A 24,215-nucleotide genomic window follows, 5' to 3' on the forward strand; every position below is an offset into this window, starting at 1 on the left:
CTGATTCTCTATCATTATCTATGTGGGTAAGAACACAAGACGAGCAAAATGTGTTGACCCGATCTCTTCACCACACTTATCTTAGTGGAATTTATTCTAGAACATTGAATCAGCTTGCTGTAAAACGTCATTAAGTAATGATGCTCTCCAAGCCACTCTATTGAATGAATCGACATTACCGCTGTTTACAAAAGGTAATGACTGCACAAACCAAATGAATCTATTACAAATGCTTATTTACGTATTTAGCATAAATTCAAAAGTTCAAATAAAATAAATGCAATTGCATTTTAATTTAAAAAAATTAAAGACAATATTATTTATTTTATTTAGGTGTGTCCAGTAAAATGGACAAATATTATAATTATTATGAAATGATTATAAGCTAATATAGTGGATTTTTGATTTTTTAGAATTTTTTTACACTATTATGTATTGGGCCGAATGTAACGCAATATTTTTTCTTCAAAATATTTTTCTAAAAAAACATTCGGTTAAGATTTTTTTGTTTTCATTCCTGCTCTGAATGTACAGGTCGTGTTATATTCGGGGCCGCGTTATATTCAGGCTAGTACGGTATTTTACGATTTTTTTTACTTACAATTACAGTACAATAATGCCTGGCTATTATTTCAATTAATCGTGCCTAAGAAAGGCCGAACACATTTAAGACAGACACAGATTGAATGATTAATACTGTATTTTATAAGTCACATGAATAAAAAAGCTTTGATACAGCGGATAAGGAAGCTTAGAACAAAACTTAAGCTTAAACTAACCTTAAGTGCCCCTTTTTATGTTTGAGAGTGCGAACATAGAAAAGTTGCATTTTAAAAATACATTATGCTAATTTATTTGTACCACCACAACAGTGACGTCGAGTGACATTTTGACAGTTATAGAATTTGGTCGCTGTGAAATTTCTCCGTATTTTTTTTTAAAGGTGGAAAAAGTAACGGAAAAGTTAAAGTTCGGGACATTGAGATCTCTCTCTGAGGGTACATCGGACCAAGTAGAATCGGACCACGTTCATCGTTATGAAAACGGGGAACGAGAGTCAAGTGATAGAAGTAAGTACGAATGATTCTATGTTTGTTTTCCAAAATGCTTTATCAGAGGCCCGTTGAAATAATACGGAATAAAAGAACGGAAGCAGCAAATTCCGGTGACAACTGTCATCAGGGCATATGGCAATTTCGACCAGCTGTGCTTTTTAATGGCCAGTATTGACTGGAATGAGGTATACGACACATTGGATGTAAATAAGGCGGTGCAAAACTTTTATTGTATTGTTGAAGAAGTACTTGATTCTTGTTTTCCTCGAAGGTCTCAGACAACTGGAAGAAGGCGATATCCAAAATGGTTTTCTGGGGCTATTATTAGAGATATTTAAGTTAAGCATTTCTACCATAATAGATGGAAAGCTACGGGCTGTCAGAATGATTTTAAAATGTGTAGTAGATTAAGATCTAGCGTTAAACGTGACATTCGATCAGCGTACGGGTCATTTATTTCCAGCATGAAAAACAATATTCTCGAAAATACAAATTATTTTTGAATTTTATCAAATCTCAAAAGGCAAACGGCGGGAATGTTGACATCATGACATGGGGCGATCGAACTGTTCGGGGTGCAGATATTGCGGAAGCGTTTGCAGGTCACTTCAAAACTGTATAGAGTAGTGAACCTCCGCTTCTTGACGTTAACGCTGCGAAGTAAATAATCAAACAAAAAAACAATATCTTGCCTACTAAAAAATAATATTTTAGAAAACTTATCAATAATCCTATACCACAACCCTTGCAGAAACAGGGAGATGACGCATACAAAGTTGCACTATTAATCAAATCAAATGAAGAATGGAAAATACAAAAAAAATTAAGGAAACATAATGCGTCTGAATTTAATAACTTGTCATATAGTATAATGTAATTATTTTTGTACATATAATGTCAGTTATAACTAGTTGTTTATTTTTTTTGCAAATATCTAAATAAATACATTACATTACAATAAACCGAAAAGCTAATTACGGTGTTGAATTAAAATACTGAACGTCTAAGGCTTGAGAAAAAATAAATTTGGCTTATTTATTTTGATTTCACCGGGGATGGAACCCGAAACCCTAAGCCGCACATGAGACAAATGCCCTTGAGACGATTTTCACAAAAATGGTGCTATATAAATTATCCGACTATAACTATATTTATAAGTCATCACTTTATGAAAGCCGCAAGTTGTTAAAAAAATAAAGATCTAAAAACATTAAGAAATTCAGTAGAACTGAAAAGTTTCCAACTGAAATTGAAGCAAACTAAAATGACTTTTTTATAAATCATCCATAACTCCTTCACGCTTTGTCTCGTAATTTAGTTTCATTGAACACTGAAAATAGTACCGAACATATTCGCATTGTTGAACAAAAGCTGTGGGCGGTACTACAAAGCATCAACTGTTGAGTCGGAGTATTCCGCAATTCAAAAGCACGACATTTGTACTAGTAATAAAAGTTTTTATCGTTTCGACACAATAATAAATACGAGGGATTAATAAATTCTGAATAAGCTTTGACTTTCCTTTTCTGTTGTTAATGATTGTACCATATTACATAAATTATATTTAAAAGGCACATAATAAAAAAGTTAGAATATTCGTAAATATCTTTTTTACATTTTACTTGATTTTCAAAAATGTCGTCAATCTGGCATTAGCTTTCTTTTAAACTAAGAACGAGAAAAGAATCTGGTCAAAACGAATAAATGAATATTTTGGAAACAATTTTTCAGAGACAAAAAGCAATGATAAACATGTACAATATGTACACCTAACAGATTGCGAGACAAGGAACAGCAAAGTATGAGTGATTATATTATAATTTTTCAATATTTTAAGTTTGTCCAAATGATTGTAAACATAATTGGATTTCACCCCTAGGGCGTCATCAATAATGACATATTACAACAGAGTTGGATAACATTTTGGTAAATGTTACACAGTGTGCAAAGTGGCTACTTATACCAGATAATTAATGCCTTGACTTTCATATTCCCATCTCAAAACTATTCTTCGTCTCTGTTGTAATATATTGATGTAAATTTACTTTTATACAAAAAACCTATATTTTAATAGGGTACAACAAAAAACAATCAATTGAGGTTCAGATGCATTTGCATGGAGAACTCTTTATGTACCATTATTTATTGTTTTTTGAAGTGCATTTATATTTAAAGAAAAAACTATTGAAATCAAGATGAGATTAAATCAATGTGTGTGTGTTTCCTTTTAATATCGACGCTGGAAAGGAAAAAAAGTTACCAAGCGATATGCAGCAACTTTACGAGAGATCCATTAAAGTTTTTTTTTATTTTTATTTTGATCAAAAATCTCATGCATGCGTATTGTTTTGGCATGTTTCCTACAAAATTAAAAAAAAAATTAAAGTACGAGATTATTTATTGATTAAAAAATAATAATCTTTAATTGAATCTTCCGTAAATTTGCTACATATCGCTGGTAACTTTTTTCTTTCCGGCGTCGAAATGTAATTTAAAATATTTTCATGAGGGTACATTGCACACGCGCTTGATTTATGAAACAAAATAATTTTTATATCAGGAAATAGACAAATGAAAACCATCGAATCCTTGAAGCTCGTTCCATCTGTCGGACAAGTTCCCGTTTCCTACAATTCTGCCCACAGTCAACCATTCGCGCTCCGCGATTTTTCTGATGCTGAATATAATTATTTGGCTTGACATATGCGCAGTCATTTGTCACCAGGCATTTAACAAACTACTAAACTGTATACTAGCAAGGGAGTCATTCAGCGAGGATGATTTATCGCCCAGAATCGGGAACAGGTTCACTGCCCATGTATCTTTACATACTTAAACGCTGCAAATGGGGTTGCAATGCTTACTGAAAAAACTGTTAACAAATAAGTAATAAAATTAATTAATAATAATGTTATCCAGTTCTTTAACCCTTTGCCTACGGGACCAATTAATCATATTTTTGTGTTGTAAAGAATTAAAACACGTATATTGGATAGAAGAAAATCAACAATCATATATATAAAACCTATGCGAAGACACACTAGTTAAAGGAAGACTTAAATTGAGATAGTCGGATTGTGTGAAGATGAACATCACAACCTTGTGCATCAAAAAATGGAGTAAGACAGCCGGAGATGAGGACGAGGGGAGACATTTTTTAGACGAGGCAAGAACAGTATATTGAAACGAAATCGTCCACCCTTTTTTTATAAACACGATTATTTTCCTTTTTTTCCTGATTTTAAATATCTGTTTTTATTAAGAGTGAAAGTTAAAATCTTCGTTTCAAGATCTTCCCCCACCATACTAAAAAAATCAAATGTTATCAGTGTACCTATTAATTTCGATTTGAAATCTATAATTTTAACCTTTTTTAGTTATATAGGACTATACAGTCCTTTAAAATCTTTGATATGATTACTTTATGTATGCGCGTTAGAACGCTTTTAAACTGTTTCTGTCATTATCACTAGACAAATAGATTCTGTTCACATTATAGCATAAATATGTAAAAAAAAATATTTGAAAAAAAATCTAATAATAGACATGAAAATAATTCTAACAGACAAAAATAAAATATTTTCTTATAAACAATGAGGAACTTCAGTCCTACCGGAAATTGGATTTAAAAAATGTTTTCTTAAAAATAAGAGTAATAAATTACACAGCAAAGTTTCTTGAAAATGGACGAAAAAAAATATTCCTATAAAGCCAATTACTTTAAACGACGTCACTAGTTCATATAAATCAATCAATGTTTAGAGAGCTGTGAGGAATTTCCGGTTTACTTACCGTCAACAGACCAATCGGCAAAACTGATCGAGAAGAAGTAGAAGACAACTCGAGACGTCTTACGTAGACTAATGTCTGAAATACAAAACATTTAAAAATCATTGCGCTGATAATACGATACATAAAAATTAAAAATACGAAATTTTGGATTAGTTAATAGCCTATTAACCACAATAAATAAAAAAAATCACTGAACATTTTTTTTAATGTGTCACACTGTACACTAAAGACAGGATCTGAGCTTTTTTTGGTGTAAGTCTTTCTAGATTTAAGCAATCACTAAAATAGACTAAATCTTGTCTTGAGGTAGTTATTATTAAAAATGTCCTAGTTTTATTTTTCTTAAGCTGTATTTTATTTCAATTGTACCTGTATAAATATATATATACAAATAAAGAAGAATTGTATTTACTGTTGTTAAATGGACTAAATAAATCCGTATATAAATAACGTCTAGACTGGACCCACCGATAGGTTCTGATAAACATAAAAAAAGTATTTTCTTATATTGGACTTTAATTATGTATTTAGTGTATTATGAGTATTCAACACTACCACAGGACAGCAACCGGGTTAAAAAAAACGCTACTGGTCAAAATAATTTCAAAACACTAATACTATTTGAAATTCCCAGCACATGCAAACAATAACCTTAATTTCGCTCACGACAGCTACAAATACAATACGCGTAGCTTAAACAAATAACACATTCCTTCGTTGAACAAGGAATAGTATGAATGAAAAAAACGTAATTATTAAATATATTTCTCATACTTCTACAATTAATAGCTCTAAAAATAAACTGTAAAGACCAGTTTCATTTAAAGACCTCAAAAATATCTGGTAACTTTTTTTTTGTTTATTATTTATAATTTTTAAAACCCGTTGAGTCAAAGAAGTGAAAGTAAAGTGAAATTGAAAGTCAAGTCATGTTATGTCCCCCCTGGTAAGTGCAGTCATTGTGTACTTTTTAACGTAGATTTTTAATTTCTCTCGAATATAATTTCTCAAGTAGTAAGGAAAGTCAGTGTTTAAGTAAATTGTAAAGTACTTTTAACTATCCCGCATTTGAACGTTGTTATGTAGAAAGCAGCCAGTCCACAATTTTGAAAAAATGAGATATTAGTGTTATTTGGTACAAGAAGGTCAATTCTATGTTCTGCTAAAAACAGCCAAGCCGCTTTCATACAAAAAACTGTAATAATCTACTTCTAAAAATAGGGCTCATCTCAAAAACGGCATATCTCAATTTGCAGAAAACACCCACAGCTCTAGAAAAATCTTACGGTACTTTAAAACAACTACCTTAACTGGTCAAATACGTAATTGGATACTTGTTTAAAATTTTAAAAAAAGTCATGTTTTAATTGTTTATCATATGTCAAAGTCAAAAACTTTCCAATTGTTGTGAAGATTTGATTCACTGTTTTCACAAATGTCCTATTATCTCAGGTTCACTATTATATGGCTAGCTGCTTTCTGCATAACAACGTTCATTTGTTCTTGCTTTTTTATGTGATAGTGTTGTTGTTGTCTAGTATTATTATATTTGTGTGTGTCAACATATTTAATTTCTGTCATGTCATCGTAGTCTTCTGTGGATGTTTCTCAATGAAATTTTATGAACGTTTCAATTCGCGTCAAGTATTTTAGTCATTCTGACATTGTTTTCGTACAGTTCATTCGTATGGGTCAAGTAAGGTAGGTTATATTAAATTTATGATTATTGATTTTTCTCTCACTACATTTTCAAATAAGGTTGTTGGTATTTATCATAAAAAATAAAATTGCCGCGTTCAATCTTTAAAAAAGTCAATTTCAGATAAATAATCGAAAAAAAACTTATTGACAGATACATCTAGGTAACTTCGAAATCAACATTTTTGTGTTCCTCACTGAAAACTCATAATTGTATAATCCTCCACGAATTCTACAAATAAGCGAGTAGTGATTTAATGCAATCATATTATGGCAATTTGAATGTATGACTTGTCTTTTTGTAACATTTAGGGAGAAGGATAAAAAAAGTGTTTTAGTGGGTAGTTCGCAAGTGCTGATTTCGAAGTAACCCGGTTGTACTCGTAGTAATTACCCCGCGATAAGATAATTACCATACGATAAGGGAAATACTTTGACAAGAAACATTTGGGTATATCCATGTTGGTCTAGGAGCAATGAAGAAGTTCAGCTCTACAGCAAATTGGATATAAAAAACTTTAAAAATCAAAACGCCGATAATACGAAACAAAAAAATTAAATAAAATAATTTTTAACTTAGTTTAAAAGTCTATTGACAAAAAAGTAATAAAAAACCTCCGAACTTCCTCATTTCGATTCATCATATCATTCCCAATACAGATCGCTGTTTTGAACCACCGAATGCAGCTTATCAAGGTGATAGGACGGTGAAATATTGCAGTATTGAACCACTATAAAAACGAATACTTCCTGACAGAAATCGAACCCGGGACTTTAAACATGGTAGGCGAATACGGAAATCACTGCACTACGAGGCCAAATTTCCCCCCTCCCCTCTATTGCATTATTCAGGATTTAAACCTGAGAGTAACCATCGAGTCGAAAACACCCTTCGAGGTTTCGGGTTCTAATTCCCGCAGAGAACTGTATTTTTTATTCGCCTGGAGACAGGCCGAAATTCATTTAGGAATGCTAATGCCCAAAAGTGACCTCTATGATGTTGATACTAACTGGCTTATGATAACGAAGTTCGGGAATCGATTACTAGTAAGTTAAAAATAATTTGGTTTAATAATGTAGTTTTCCTTATAAATCTAAGTGTTATGAAATGAAATTTACCCCTGATGTAATTAGGGTTTGCGTCGTAGGGATAAAGTGCATTTTTTCATTAAATAAAGGTGATTTTTTAGTAAGTAAAGATATTTTTGTATCTTTATTGTAAGTGTGTTGGTGTATTGTAAAATTAATAAGGTATTTTACGAGAGCACTTAATACACTGGGGCTATAAGTATGCTGAAATCTGCATGCACTCACATTCGATAAAAACTTAATTAAAAACGAAATACATTCCAAACACTCTATCCCTAATCTGACATGACTGTCGCGCATCCCTTTATCCCGACACCCCCGCGAAGCGGTATCGGTGAGAGGAGGTGAGGGGTGCGCAACCCCCGCGACCAAACAATGCTTTGCACACAACAATATAGCCACCAAAAACTCCTAGTATTTAAGGGTTAGTTAGGGAGAACCTCTGTGGGCATTTAGCACCCCTATTTGGGATATTTTAGAGCTATACACCACGGTCGCAAAGGGGTTAGATGACGCTTGTACTTCGGACGAAATTCGCGTTTGGGGAGATGTCAAATAAAGTTGATTTTCCTTTGGCGGGCGAATATCAGTATCTTGCCAATTGTGGGGAACACACCTAGGCTCAATCACACATGGTTGCACGCTGCCAGTTACGGGGTTGGGGAGTACCCCATTCTAGGGACGCTCGTGTTGAGCTTAATTATGAACGGATAGTTGATTTTGAAAAGGGGTTAAATTGAACACACTCGCTTTGTTATACCTACTATATGTAGAAGGTGACTGACTAGATGTTTCAATAATTCAATTATATTTCGTAATTAGCGATTAATAAATCAAGTTTGAAACCTTAAAAGTTCACACATCTAGTCATCGTGAATCAATAATCGCAGCAAATATTTAATAAAGGGTCTGTTCCAGAAAATAAAATCTACCTAATGTTACCTATGTTTGCAATTTACATGTAACAATAAAAATTTTCAACGATATTATAAATGCGAAATCATAAGCTACGAATATGTTATAAAGCATAATTCATGATGATCAAACACTCATGGTGTATAAGTCACTGTCTTTTAAAATCGAATGCAGCGAATCTCGAACATCTGCTACAGGAAGGTACGGTTGTCGAGCGGTACATTGTTTGTAATTCGTACAAGTACCTATTTAATCAATCACTATAAAAATATGCATCACAACCGACTAGTTAGGGACTCCTGCACTTAAGATTAATCATCTTTCTGTAAAATGTTAACAAAAAAAGCTGCAATCGGTTTATTAATGCTGCGTCTTACGTATTATAAATTGATTAAGAACATAACAAGAAAAGTATTATTAGATATGAAGAGAATAATTAATTTAGGAAATCTTCGTGAACCCTAATACTTTAATACGAACAAACTAAACATTATTAAATAAATAATATAAAATTATTTTATTCAATAATCGTAAAATAACTTGCCAAAAATGATTACAAATACCCTTAACGTTTATTTGCACAAACTATTTAAATAACAAATAAAGAACCACAGCGCACAACCACCTATTATTAGTAAATACTGTAACACCTGCTTTAAACTACGCTATTCTACCCTTTGTGTGCTTTAAATGTCCCCTTTCCTCCTTTGCTTCCCCCAATTAATGTTTAACCAATTGTTCGAATGCAACATTAGATCACATTATTCTGATTTTTAAACAGATTTTCATACAATGTTTGATTATGTCCAAATGCTTGCAGACTGGCTGGATTTCCTCCCTAGGGAGTTATTCATATTTAAATTTATTTCAACAGAGAGGGAAAATTTTTGAGAAGGGGATATGGAAGTCTAGGGATTTACAGGGCTTATGAGATGTCATTGGCTGGTTTAAGTGGCCACTTTACACACTGTGTAACATTCACCATTCTGCCCCCTTTTTCCCCCTCTTTTCCCTCTCTGTTGAAATAAATTTAAAAAAATTAAAAAAAAATATTTTTATACATTTAATTCGTCTTTTTATTTCGTGAAACAAGATAATATTACCACTACATTTTCAACTCGATTAGAATAATCTCAAATATTGACGTAGGCTTAACAAATTACAACAGGGCTAGAGAATACCTTAAAGAAGGTAATATGGAAGTCTAGGCATTTACAGGGCTTATGACCTGTCATTAGCTGTTTTAAGTGGCCACATTACACACTGTGTAACATTCACCATTTTGCCTATGTTTGAATATCTATATTTCCTTAATTTTTCCATTTATTAATTTTATTAAAGTTGGTTTTCAGGCGTTGCCCAGTATGTGAAATAATTCAGTCACATGAATCCCTTCACAACAATAAAGGTTTCAACATTTTAACTTCACTAAAATCAAAAAATGGAAGAATGAAAGAAATATGGATGTTCAAACATAGGCAAAATGGTAAATGGTACACAGTGTGTAAAGTAGCCACTTAAACCAGCCAATGACAGGTCATAAGCCCTGTAAATGCCTAGATTTCCATATTCCCTTATTTAAGGTATTCTTTATCCCTGTTGTAATTTGTCAATCTTAATGACTTTCGAGGGGGTGAAATCCAGTATTTTATCTGCAAACCTTTGGACAAACTCAAATATTGTAATTTATGTAGGCATTTATACTGTCATAGTATTTTTCATATAGTGTGCTAATTTTATTTTTTTTTCCACTCTCTCTTTATTTCAAACATATTAGTCTAAATTACACAAAAGTTATATTAGGATGAAATTAAAAAGCATTGAAAAATACTTATTAAGATTTAGAAACAAATCGGCAGTCAGATGGTAAAAAAGAACCGTTCGTAATTTTTCGGTTTTTTATTTTTTAAGTTAAAAATATTTCAGAGTATACATATAAACATAAAAATGACAGCAATATTTTGAAAGGTAATTAATTATTAAAAACTGGACCAAACAATAAAATATTTTAGTTTGTAGATTGAATCAGAAGGCTTATATCAGTTCTCCTGAACAATTTTTAAAATTACAGACAGTCCCCTTCTGCCATCTGTCTACCGAAATACAACAGTGCAGTGGTTCGTTATAAGTTATTTGAAGTATCTCTATGCGTTTGATTTATAAAGAAAGTAATAGTACCTTCCATTTTTGCTCTACACATAAACAAGTCTGACTTAAAATGAGTTGTACCTAATTAGGCAGACTACACATCATAATCTAGAGAAATCTATTACAAAAACTGTAGTAGATGAAATAATGTTTTTTAATAAATCATTATTATTTGCGTATCGTATTCCCTTTGAGTGAACGCCTTTAAACGATTAAGTGTAGATATTACAAGGTGTTTTTTTTCTCTTATTAAACATATTATACTTGTACATTTCAAAGTATATTCCATTTGATAGGCCTTCGCAACACACCAAGTTTTTACTTATTATTAAAACTATATTAGAAATTGATGAAAAAACAAAGACAACAAATTTTAAAATATTTATGTACATATTATTGCATTATAAATATTAATAATATTAACTGTGTTTTACATTGGAGCAATTTGATTGAAACAATGCGAATTTTTAAGTGTTGAAAAACATCGAATCGGGTTGTGGTCCCGTGGTTAGTGTTGCGGACTCAAGGTTCAAAGTTCCAAGGTATTTTTAAACCGTGAGTTATTTAAAACTCTATTTAAATTTGTCGCAACAAAGAGAGAAAACCGTTTTGAGCAGGGATTATGGAAGTCTAGGCATTAACAGGGCTTATGACATGTCATTGGCTGGTTTAAATGGTAACATTCACCATACTGCCTATGTTTAAATATTCACATTTCCTCAACTCTTTCATCTGTTAACTTTTGCCAGGTAAAAGAGAGAAGTGGCCACTTAAACCAGTCAATGACACGTCATAAGCCCTGTAAATGCCTAGACTTTCATATTTCCCTCTCAAAAATGTTTTTTCTTTCTCTTGCAACTCCCTAGGGAGGAAATCCAGCCAGTCTGCGAGCATTTTGACATGCTCAAAACATTGTTGTATTTACAACTCTTTGAAAATGGTTCCAAGATATAAATATTTTAGGCGGATCATAAGAATGTTAATATTTATTACAAAATAAAATAAAATAATAATTTCTAAAGCAATATATCCAGCCAATACTAAAATCAGAATCATAAACCATAACATGAAACAAAGTAAGAAGTACAAACATGTTCATTCTAGGGAGGTAACTAATTGTCAGTCGCTAAATAGAATTCAAGATTTTCAACAGCCATAAATCCGTGAGTTGTTTATTTGATTAAATCACGACAATGGCGACCTTAGCTAAATCCGACGCACAAAACCGCCACACCTATAACAACAAGCAGACATCGTGGTAGTGACGTATCCACGCAAATTGTATTCGGGTAATGTAATATACAAATAATATGGGAGACGCTGTCAATGGAGTTAATTTTTCGGTTAGCGACCACGAATAGTAGAGGGCTAATCATGATTGAGGCAGCCTGTGGAGGCGAGGTAAGGGAAGCTCCTAGCTACTCCGTACCCGGCTCTACTGGGGTGGTTAGTGATTACTACGTACTGGGTGATATTTGAACAAGCGGTACTCCGCGCCTTGTTTCGCCATCGAATTAAGGGGTTAATTGGATATGAGTTCCGTGTCGTAATACTATCTCGGTTTATTGAAATTGTCATGTTGTATTTAATACAAAGCCCCGGATTATGGAAACACGTTCAGGGACTAAAGCTTTTCATTAAATACGAGGACTGTGAAAAATATGATTCTACTCAATTATGTATTCATACAATCGCTAAAATAATTATTATAAATACCGTGCTTTCTGTATCGTACTTGACGATTTTTATTTGGTAAAAAATGATCATTTTTAATAATGCTTTACTAATTTCGTATATATCTTAATGAGTAATATAAAAAGTATTCAACATAACGTATTTTACCAAAATTAATCAAGAGCATTAGAAAAAATCCATCGCAAATGCTAAAAAGATTTCTATTTATTTACTTCTACGGTTAACTTATTGTAGAATTTGAATCACTCGTACGAGTAAAGTAGATATTTTTTGTATCTTTTTTCATTGTTTATTATATTAAATTTTAGTAAATTTAATTTTAGTATTTTATTTGAGTATGTCCCCAATATCACGAACATAAACACGCAATCTTTGGTGAAGTCAATTTAGGTACATACCGTATTATCTGTGACCGAGCGGATGTAGAGTGCAGTTCTGTGTATGAAATAAAACGCGAACCCTGACGAGTGTTTTAGACTCAACGGCTATACTTAGGTAAAAATCCTAAAACAAGAAATCGAATGGTAGGCAATGATTGGTTCCTTGGAGAGTAGTGGTTGGCGCGTTTTTGTACGGAGCTTGATGTCTGGCAAGGTCAACACGAAGTATTGTTATAAAATGTTTAGCTGTCCTTAGATTGATACCCAAAGCGCAAGACTGATTAATTACTTTCATTTAAGACATAATCGAGATAAGCTGAATTTGGTTCACTAATACAGTGCCATATACACCACTGGGTGCGGATATGGGAATTATGGTGACATGGTATATACCGAGCAGAACTCTCTATTTTCAGTAAGGCAATCGGCATACCGACGTTTTGATTTCATAGAGACGGGAGAGACAAGAGTACTGTTTGACATTATAACGGCGGTAGACTCTGGTCAGCTGGAGTTGTTGGCTTTTTTAGACATGAGTATGACAGTGTAGACCATAATATTTAGCTTGAACGCATGGAGAAAATTTATAGTATCCGTGATCAAGCACAAATGTAGTTAAGTTCATATCTTCATGAATGATAATATGCAGTAGTGTTATAGGGTAAAAGATCACTCAACTTTCAAACGTCTACTGGAGTACCTCAAGGTTCAGTACTCGGACCATTATCTACTTTACACTAAAGATCAAAGAATGTTGAAGTGCTATGCGGATAATACAAATATTTATTTTTGTAGCAAACTTTACGTTGCGTTACGTATATAATTTATTATTTTTCACTGAGTATACATTTGTAAGAATAATATACAATTAAAAGGTTTAGAGATAAAAAACGCAACCAATTAATTCAGAGGCAGTTTGCGTGGAAAAGAGTGACCTCTCTAAATGTTTTATTTTATGTCGTTTTGACAGCCCTCGCTGTTGCCCAGTCTCACATATTGTGTGATGTTCAGGCACAGCCTTTAATTTTGATTTATTCGCATGTCAACGAATTCAATCTATTAAATAAAATCTATAAATTATCAATCTATTAAATAAAATTATTGTATTTCATTTAAATTATTTATTGACAATTCTTGATGGAATTCCATTGTAATGATGTAATAACTTATATTTCCATAAAAGTTATTAATTTAAAAATACTTGGTACACTTCCACTTATTTATTTTGACCAATTAGCGCTTTCACCCTCTAATGGGCATCTTCAGTCTGAAGATGCCCATTGGAAATATAAGTTATTACATCATTAAAATTATTGTAGTTTATTAACTACAATAATTTTACAAAACTTGAAAGATCATAATTCAAAAATCAGTGTATAATAAAGTTAAATGCAATATAAAGCATAAACAAAAACGAAAAAGTATTTGATGTATTAATCCACAATATAAGCGAAGAGAAACATGACAGGCCTAAATAATTTGATAGATGATTTTGAACAGAACGCCTGATTTCTTACGCATATCACGTTTTTGTACATTAATGATAGGCAAATTGTTTTTTTTTTTAATTTAATTAAAATGAATTTGAAAAAATACATGAATAATATTTCAACGGTAACTTATTAACTGATCACATTTCAAACTTATCACTGAATTAATTAATTATAAAAATTAACCTTCTGTGTTACAAATTATTGTAAACAGAAGAAATTAAGAATTACAATGTTTTTTAAACTAAAAAACTAATAAACTAAAATTATCGTCATCACCAAACCCTTACTAGAATTTGATAGTGCATAGGACACTGCATTGCCACAGTAAATGCAGCATGTCTCGATCATCTGATTCGGGAAAGTAAGGTCATCAGTCTAACGCTTCAGTTGCCCGTCTAGGGATAAGCGTAAAACCACCTTAAAAATAAAAAGTTCACGTCAATCGTGATAGACATCGAACCACTACACTATTTGGCGGAATTATTTCCACTTGATGTTCTTTTTTAGGATTTGTACCTGAGACTATTTTATCCATCGCGTCAAAAGCACTCGTCTAGGGTCCTGGTTCTATTACACACTTAGAACTGCATTTTTAACAATGCGCACATTTTACAACATTTCTTCTTCTTCTAAAGGACACATAAAGAAAAGTCACTTAAGTATGTTTATTTTTGGAACATTAAAGAGTTTTGGAACTACCAAATAAATATGTCTCTTATTACTTTCACAATCATCACTTGGCGGCCTCCGTGGTGTAGTGGTCAAGACGCTTGACTCACAGACGGAAGGTTCCGGGTTCGATTCCCGGTGAGAACACAAAAATTAAATGTGATTTTTCTCAAGCCTGGGTGTTCTGTGATGTAATTCACCTCTGTAATTGGGCCTCCTGGCCTGTTGTGGTGCAAAAATAAAATAAAAAAATAAAATAAAGTAAAAATACAACATATATTATTTACTAACAGAACGGTTACATGAATTGGCATAACAGTGCAAAGTGGAGACGCTCCTCTCTGCTCTCATTTGCATCTAATCACAAGCATTGTTGTTACTTGCGACCGATTCGGGATAACTGCCTCTGATTGCATCTCAACAATTTCACGCTGCCATTGTATTCAGCTATACAAATATTTACTTGTGCAAGTACCGCTATCATCATCATTAGAGTTTTGAAAAAATAACGAAGTCACTGTTCTTGAGTAAAATCTTAATTTATTGTGCTAGTGTTAGTATTAAAATCGAATATTTACTGATTTGAGTCTACTTTTAAGTAATTTACCGTTGATTTATTTTTCAAACATAAAAACAAAAATTTGGATCAAAGGGAAAAATCACGAATTTTTTTTACAAATTTTAGTCAATAAATGTCTCTAAAATACTGTCGAGCCAAAAAATTAAAAATTTGTAATACTAGTAGCTTAAAAAATATTTTTAAATATAAAATATTAAATTCTCGCGAAAACGGGTCATTGTATTGGCCAAGCTTCTAATACGTTACAATTCGGTTAAATTTGCAACTTTATGACCGTTTAAATTTGAATAGAACACCTTCACAAATATTCACGTCACAGTTGTCTAGGTCAAACATGTCGCGTTTTTGAGGAGACATATCTTTTAACGGTTTTATTTAAAAGTTATGTTAGAAAATATTTCCCAATAATGTCCATTTTGATTTTGAAAATTGAATAAAATTTAAAAAATCCTTTTCACATATTTTTATCGGTACTTGTAGTGTGTTTCCCCATTGTTTTGCCTTTAAAGGGCGTTTTCAATAATATGGAGTTCTACAAAAAAAACATCAAGTTAAAAAATATAAAAATTAAAATTTTATTTATTTCATTGGAAAATAACAACACCATTTAGACAAAACACAAAGATTTCCTTCATTTCATTACAAATTCACTCTATTGCTGCTTGATAAGTCATTGATTGTCAAATTAGAAGCTCCTCTCAATTCGTTTGCCGAAGTTAGTGAACTTAATAAAGATATGTCTACGAACCAGCAGTTAATCTTCCAAGTTACGCTCAGTAAAAATTTGAGGCATTTAATTTATTTATTATTAATCATAACAGATCTGTCTGTGAAGTAGAACAAAAATCCTAGATGAGCGTTTTCGACTCGATGGCTACCATGCTTAAGGTCCTGGGTTACATTTCTGCGAGGGCGGACATGAAATATTTGCTTTGAAGGTAGTTATGCAATGCAATATTTCATTTTCACTGGACTGATACCTGGGACGTAAGACTAATAACCTCACCTTCCTGTAACAGACAATAAAGATACGATCAAGTGCCCTATGCACCATTAGGTTTGGATAAGGATTTTGGGATGGTAATGATTATTTATTGGGTATTTCCTTGTTATGAATAAAGGTACAAATAATTTGGTTATGCTCATATTGGACAGAGAAATATGTAAAACAGAGTTTTTTTGACAAAGACTTTTTAACTTAATTATTTATCTTGAAATTTTTGAAACTATTCATAGCTTTAAAAAAACATAGCATTCTGTTAATTAAACCGTATCGGCGAAATATATTTATTATATTTGTGTAAAGTTAGTTGTTTGAAAATTATGTTTATAATCAGTAAACTTTAAACTTATTGTCAATATGTCTTTCAAACTTTTCGATTCACTTTTTGAACTTTTTGACTTGTACTTTTATTTTTCTTATTAACCATTCTATCATAATTTTTTTTTAGTTTACCAACCTCAAATTTCTGAGAAAGTAGGAAGCAAATGAAAGCTAATACTGGAAGAAATAATACAAAAGACTTTTTGAATACTATATATTATGGACAGTAACAGGAATATGAGACATAGAATGATAAGATTAATTCTAGTATAGATTATGCCATCAACACTATTTATATCATACTAAAATATTCTTTTCCCTGTGACTTACATTCATAAGCTCGATATACACACATCATCATAAAGTATTTTTCATTGTTTAATATGTTGCCAGAATGTTTCGGGGAGGTTAGACACGTCTGCATTTGGAAAATATTTTAGAAAAAAAATGTGTAAGTAATTAATGACTTAATTACATATAAAAAATTAACTTTTTAAAAATAAAAACCTTTATTAGCATAAATAAACAATACATTCAGTAAAAAAATGAAACACTTAAGGTTGAACTTGTCAAAAAAGAGTCTTGTTCTTGTGTTTAGTAAGTTTACAAAATAACATAAAAAAGAAACAAAAAATGCAAAACAAAATAATAAAATAAATGAAAAATTAAACAATTTAAAAAATTGAGAAAATATAACAATAAAAATTTTAAAATTAAAACACAAAATTTATAAATTTATACACAGGCAACTATTTACAAGTTATACGAGTATGTAAGTAATAATAGTTAGTATTAAAATAAAAAAGTACTTTAAGACTACATAAAGAAACAAAACCATAAAATATTATTTGAAACATTTGAATGATAAAAGTATACTAATTCTCATACTATTATTATGATCTTCAGATTTATTTGAAAGTAAAATCAGAAGCCGAATTAATTGTAATAATAAAAAAATACAAATTTGTCTAAATTAAAATCTGTAATATTATAAACTCATCGTAGGTATTATTTCTACTAAAATATCTCCGATTGATCTTTGGCTACATACCAACAACGGGTGTAGTTAAAAAAGTATTGTTTTGTGAATATAATAATAACTTTATAAATAAATACGCATCGTGTTACGTATGAACAAATTACAAAAGTCGCTTTCCGGTACCACATCGACTAACTCAAATATATAATGAAATCAAGGGTCATCATGCATACTTAGAACTGAGCTCTCCGGGTTTGACGTGTTTAAAATGTGGTTTTCTGGCTACGGGTTAACAAAATTAATATATCTCCGGATCTAGGGTATTTAATTGTAAAGATGAACAAAATTTTGAGTTTGTTCAAAATTTTATAGACTGGATTCAACTCCCTGGGGAGCTGTTAATTTAAACATATTACAACAGAAATGAATAACATTTTAGAGAAGGTAACTAGAAGTCTAGGAATCTAGAGGAATTATGGCCTGTCATTGGCTGGTTTAAGTGGCCACTTTACACACTGTGCAACATGTATGTAAGTAAAATAATTTAATTAGATGAATCTCACCCGCATAAATAAAGGTTTCAGATCTTTAACTTCACAAACATGAACAGATAAAATAATTGAATGAATATAGATGTTCAAATATGGGCAGAATGGTGAATATTGGTAAAATTATGTTTTTGAAAAAACCAAAACAAGAAAAGATGTCGTAAAATCACATACCCATAGAAAAATATGGTTTTAAAATAAATCTGGTCGAGACACAACTGTTTAAGTTGTTTTTAATATGTAATACTTATTCAATTTAAATGAGGTAAGTAAATTATTCTTCTTAAAACTGATATTAAATTTTATTTTGAAGAAAACTTTGCGTTTTCATGATTAACTTATTGTATTTTCCATGACATTATTTTAATTTCAGTGGTCATTTTCAACGAGTAGTAAATTACTGAATATGGGAACTAAGTTTTGATAGAGCGGGATACCAACCTCGGACTTTTGATCCGTGAGTCTACGACATTAGCCACGGGATCACAACTTATAAAAATAGCAATTTTCCGGATATCTCCGGGCCTGCCTCTTTTGAAAGCTGGCAGTCCTATGCATAGTGCGGGGAAAAGCTTTTAAAAACGCAAACAATGAATCAGTTGGAGTTGTAAAGGGGGGTTGTTCTTATATTGCGTGTGGCCCACAGGCCATGGCAGCAACCTGAGTTCCTCGTCTATAGTCATTGTCCATAGCGCTACACGTACATATGTATATATCTCGACGGGGTCTACGTTTATGGCGTGGCGCACGGAAGGAATGCGATCGTGTAGCGACGCTGCCCGGTTGAATTTCGACAAAAATTGGAGCGCCAATATTCACGAATATATTATATGCAAAAGATCTTTATAGTTTGGTGATTATTTTTTTTGTATTAACTTTCCTAAATTATGTATAATCGAATTGTGCACATTTTTTTTGACATTGTTTTTTCATCCAAAATCTTTATAATGATAATATTTTCCTTTTTATTGGTTTGACTTGTTTTTACATGTATTGCATTACTTTTTATAATTAAACTGTTAACTTTTACTTTTGATCACTTCTGAGTCCTTGTATGGTTATTGAAAATGCTAACATATTACAACAGAGATGAAGAACATTTCAGAGAAGGTAATAAAGAAGTCTAGGCATCTACAGGGCTCATGACCTGCCATTGGCTGGTTTAAGTGGCCTCTTTACACACTGTGTAACTTCATCTCTGTTGTAATATGTTAATGTTAACAGCTTCCCAGGGAGTTGAATCCAGTCTTTGTCTACAAAAATTTGGACAAACTCAAAATATTGTTTATTGAAAATGCGTAGGATTCAGTAAAATACTCACGTTTTCATGGAATCATTCATGGAGAAAAAATCATTTTTAGAATAGTTTTTTATTTATTTATGAAAAAGCATCGCCACAAAGTATAAAGTAATAAATAAATTATGTGAATGACTATTTTTGCAGTAACTTGTTCCCACTGCCTTTATTTTCTGTTTTGTGTGACAAATGAATTTTTTGTTTTTCGGCGGGCTCGTTTTTTAAATTTTCTAATTTTTTTATTTCAAATTTCATTAGTTAACACATTCAATGGATTTTTATGCAATGCCCGTGTTAAGCCATATTATTTCTTCTTCTTCTTCTTCTTATGCCTTATTCTCTCCATTGTTGGATAAATGCCTCTTCCAAAGCTCTCTAATTCTTCCTATCACCCGCTTTTATCATACATATTTTACCGGCAATAGAAACGATGTCATCGACCCATCTTTTCTGTGGCCGTCCAACACTTCTTTTGTTTGCGAACATAATAATTAACAACGAAAAAATGTAATACGTTCAACATTTAAATTTCAAATAACAATCCAAATAAAACAAATGTCATTTTATTACAATTTAAATAATTATCACATATTTTAGTACAGTATAACAATTAAAAATAACTATTCAAGTAAAATACGAGAACGATAACGTAACCAATCATATTATTTCTAGTAAATGCTTTTATAATTATAAACACGAATTATAGATAATTACTAGCGGACCCAACAGACGTTGTCCTACCCGAATGTTAGCTTGCCTGCTATTAGCTTGGAAAAGTCTTTAATTTGATAAGTAGGTACCTAGGTACTTGTTTGTGATTAAATTCCAAAACTAAAAATTCTTAATATTGAATTTCAGTAGGTACCTAGGTACTTGTTTACGGTTGAATTCCAAAACATAATATTTTTTTTTTTTCAAATATGACATTCTTTTTGCAAACGTCAAACTTCGGTCTTCTCACCAACAGAGTGGTGTACTTATGTAGGAATATGATTTTTAAAAATGTATTAAATTAAATATTTTTTTAGTATTACCATCTAGTAAAAATAAATAAATTGGAAGAAATTATAAGGAATATACGAAAAGAATCTGATTGGAATCCATAAAAAGCAAATGTTGTTTATAAACATTCAAAAACAAACTTTTTTTCATACACAAAAAAACAACATCTTTCTATTTTTTTGTAAATGCGTTCTCCTCGAATGCAACCCTGGTAGATTGATGAATAAAACATTTATGTTTCTAACTTCTTTTTTTACACATTAGATTGGAGATTTTACAAACACGTACAGCGCAAAGATCTATATTTATCTGAAATCCACACGTAAATCAGTTAAGCCGTTTAGGAGGAGTTCGGTGACATCACACGTACAGAGGAATTATATAAAAAAGATGTAGCAACAAAAAAAAAAATATAAACCGAAATATCGATCTCACGAATTAAAGCAGCATGATCAGCACTAACGGCGCGGGGCCATCGGGTGTGAGACGCGGGAGCGGGGAGTTTCCACCACGCCAGCACCCTATTCCGGCCACGTCATGAACGTCCACCCCGTCTGTACATACATCCCGCTGAGTAGGTTCTGCGCTGGCTGCGTGGCTGCTGGCTGCTGGCTACGATAGCCATTGCCAGAGACCGCTCTCGGTGGCCGGCGGCTAATAGCTGTATAGTGGTGGTGGCATCCGGTCAGTGGGCAGTTCTGGCGGTCTGTTACGGTAGCTGTTGCCGGTGACTAGTGCTGGAGGATCGTGGCCGGTTTCAGTGGTCGGTGCTGGTACCTGGTAGTTGTTAGTTGGAGTTGATCTGCTAATAAAATATCACTGGAAGAAAGCGTACTCTGTGATATGCATACAATGGGCAATGCCATCTTGGTGAATCACTTAATGAATCATATGGTTATGATTCATTATTTTTTTTAAATCATTTATAATTAGGTATACTAATTTTCCGCTATAGATATTTTCGCAAAGTTCATCGGCAGGAGATTTAGCTGACATAATAAAATTTATTTTTTTTCAGACAGAGGCCGTTCCGGGGCCACCTATCGTATCTGTTGCTCACAAATAATGCAAAAGGTCCATGTTTGTATGATTTATTTCAGGATCTTCCCGTATTAACTCAAATCTGCTGATTCGAGGTGTTTGCTTACTTTATATTTTGTCGCCGTTAAGATTTGAAAAGACTTTGTTGCGGTTTGAAAGAGAAATGGTTCCCGGTTCCTGTCATATTTGCAATTTACAAATATTTTTTTTCCTAATTGGAGTTATATTAATTTAAGTAATAGAATTTAAAGTTTACCAAATATTTTTTTAAACATATTTATTCTCACGCGATTTTAATAGTGTGAGTCCCTTAGATTGCGCTCAACGGATCATAATTCATATTCGAGTCACATTGCTCCGAAGGCGGATAAAAAATAAACCTCTATTATTGTTGTTATTAAACCAAGACTCGAGTCATGGGGTGAGGGTGGAGTGGGGGTGGTGTGGGTTGGGGAGTGGTGAACGAGGTAAGGGGAGTGACCAAAGAAAACAATCATTTTAAAAATACATTTACTCTTTACTCAATCGTCGCACCGTTGAATATAAATATATCTTCTTTTGTTTTACAGAGTGATCTCCTCGTCATCATAGTTAGCCGAGAATGTTGGTGAGCCTTCTTCCGAGCCAAAATGATTTTGAATAAGTTAAAAACAACTTCCACATGTAAAATGCCCATCGGTCACTGCTGCTATGGTCCTCACTCGTTCAGAATTCATATCCGAAATTCTATCCTGTGGGAATATTTATGTTATTTTTTGATGCCCAATAAATGATTGTTGTCCTTAGTAGTTTTCTTGATAACTTTAAAATGTTTATCTTCCATTATTTTCTAACATTCCAACAACCTGTTCCTGTATTCATAATTTTACGTAGGTATATATTATATTTGAATTAATTACGTATATTATTTTGTACGTAATTTAATAATATTTCATACCAAAGTACTAATTTGTTTAATTTATTTACATTATCAACTTTCGGCACCTTATAGGGCACAGCATTGTACGTCACTCGCAGCGTATTTTGATTTCTTTTTTGTTAAATGAAGGTAAGATGATCAACTTTACGCTTCGGGTTCCAGTCCAGGGACTATGAAATATTCTAATGTAAAAATACATTTGTAAATAAATATTTTATGTCAAACATGTCGGGAATCGAATCCGAGATCTGTTGAATGGTAGGCAAACGCGCTGACCACTTCATCACGAGGCCGACACTCGTTTATACGTACATAATAATAACTAACAAATATGCGATATCCAAACGCTACACAGCAGGCTAGAATGCCGCAATGAGTAGTGAAGTATGTACTCATTTCTTTAAAAAAAAGAAGTCCAATTTCTATGTTTAATTTGAAGAAACCTTAAAACAGTCGATTATATATTTTTGAAAAACGCTGTTTTCGTGGGGTCCTATAAATACGAAATTAACTATTTATGGTCCTCACGCTCTAGCACAAATATTTTAATAAATAACTCGTCCGTACCTCATTTTAAAAGCTTTTTTGTAATCGCATGTGAAACAATAAAAAAAATCAATTAGTAAAATTTACAGTATGTATTTTATACATTCATAATATTACATATATTTGAAGACCTGTAATAAAATTGGGCCTAAGCACCAGAAAAGTGAAAAAAAGTTACAAGGGTTTAAAGATATACTCAGTTTTTTTGGTATACAGCATATATTTTTTAATTCTTTAAAATGTGTACAAATGTGTAAGAAATAAGTTAAGTGAAAATTAAATAGTAAAATATTATTTTAAAAGGGTATAAAATAACAAAGTAATTGAGAAGGCCTTAAGACCAACTGCTATTTCATTAGTCAGGCCTAAGTGCCTAGCGTAAAATCATAAAATAGGGCCTATCACCAACATCCATTAAAATGTCTGATTTTTAATTCAAGGATGCGTAAAACTAATAATTTTGAACAAAAAAATACATCGTTTATAATGTAGGTATGTAAATTAAAAATAATAATTATTAATCAATGGAAAAATATATCTATCATAACTCTCTACTGGAAAAGATTTTTGTAGAAATTTTTGTGTTCTTCAGAAGACATATACTCGATCATGTTGAGTAAATCTTTTTTTTTTCGTCCGTGATCCGGCTTTGGTAATCTAATTGGCGTAGTTTATAGGTTTTATATCGCCAATTAATTTATTTATTTTTAAATTTAATTAATTTATTACTTATCTTAGCTCGTGAATAGTGGCTTTCTTGTCGTGGAAACAATTTAACATGCCCGATGACTTGGTTTTCGTCTTCATGATCGAATTTTCGATATTTTTTCTTATTACCCCTTTTTCGGTGAGGATAGTCTCTCCGCGTTTTTTTCTCTATTAGTAGGACTCGAATACCTTAATACTTACTCCAAATATATCAATAAAAGTGGCACGACAGACATTGACTACTTGACCATTGTCATTAGGGACAGTGTAATAAACAGTACACTGCCTTTTGCTTTCTGATGGGTTTTTGTATTTCCCATTTCTCCGTCTTTTAATG

The 24,215-nt window shown here is 32.0% G+C and overlaps 3 long non-coding RNA genes across 4 annotated transcripts in view; 1 reads left to right on the top strand and 2 right to left on the bottom strand.

The window, feature by feature from the left end:
• LOC148279197 (uncharacterized) overlaps window positions 1-24,215 on the bottom strand; it is a 169,722-nt gene that overhangs the window by 67,237 nt on the left and 78,270 nt on the right. Inside the window, exon 2 of one of the 2 annotated variants that reach the window (XR_015822951.1) lies at window positions 4,848-4,922. The exons of the other annotated variant lie outside the window; for it this stretch is intronic. This is a non-coding gene — a long non-coding RNA (uncharacterized LOC148279197). The remainder of the gene's footprint in view (window positions 1-4,847; window positions 4,923-24,215) is intronic. 2 annotated transcript variants of the gene reach the window in all.
• Window positions 1,013-22,487, top strand: LOC148279199 (uncharacterized). Its single transcript, XR_015822955.1, has 2 exons — window positions 1,013-1,070; window positions 22,275-22,487. It is a non-coding gene; the product is annotated as an uncharacterized LOC148279199 (long non-coding RNA).
• LOC148279200 (uncharacterized) lies at window positions 14,557-19,902 on the bottom strand. The gene is made up of 4 exons (XR_015822959.1): window positions 19,687-19,902; window positions 16,263-16,524; window positions 14,782-14,894; window positions 14,557-14,682 (listed from the first exon to the last, which is right to left on the bottom strand). It is a non-coding gene; the product is annotated as an uncharacterized LOC148279200 (long non-coding RNA).

The sequence above is a fragment of the Micrasema longulum genome, unplaced genomic scaffold (genome assembly GCF_059751315.1).
Source record: "Micrasema longulum isolate JH-2025_06_02 unplaced genomic scaffold, ASM5975131v1 h1tg000747l, whole genome shotgun sequence".
Taxonomy (NCBI): domain Eukaryota; kingdom Metazoa; phylum Arthropoda; class Insecta; order Trichoptera; family Brachycentridae; genus Micrasema; species Micrasema longulum.